The following is a 430-nucleotide window of genomic DNA, read 5'->3' as shown; positions in this document are numbered from 1 at the left end:
TGTGAGTGGCCAGATTATTATGACCACCTGACGTTTGTAGGCAAATTAGCCGTGCACTGCATCGTATGGGATATGGAAGCCGAAGGCCTATTCGAACACCTTTGCTGTCTGCAGTTACCAAGATAAAACGTTTCCAATTCGCACAGGAACACAAGGATTGGACAGTTGAGCATTGGAAAAAAGTCATGTGGTCCGATGAATCACGTTTCCAGTTGCATCATGCAGATGGCAGAGTGAGAATTTGGCAGAAACAGCATGAAAGCATGCACCCCACATGCATGAGTACAACCCTTCAAGCTGGTGGGGGCAGTGTTATGGTTTGGGGCATGTTTTCCTGGCATGATTTGGGCCCTTTAATTCGTGTGGAACAACGTCTGAATAGCACAACATACCTAAGTATCATTGCTGATCAAGTTCATCCTATCATGTT

Source organism: Myotis brandtii, unplaced genomic scaffold (assembly GCF_000412655.1).
Source record: "Myotis brandtii unplaced genomic scaffold, ASM41265v1 scaffold41, whole genome shotgun sequence".
In the NCBI taxonomy this organism is placed as follows: domain Eukaryota; kingdom Metazoa; phylum Chordata; class Mammalia; order Chiroptera; family Vespertilionidae; genus Myotis; species Myotis brandtii.
This window is presented reverse-complemented; position numbering follows the sequence as displayed.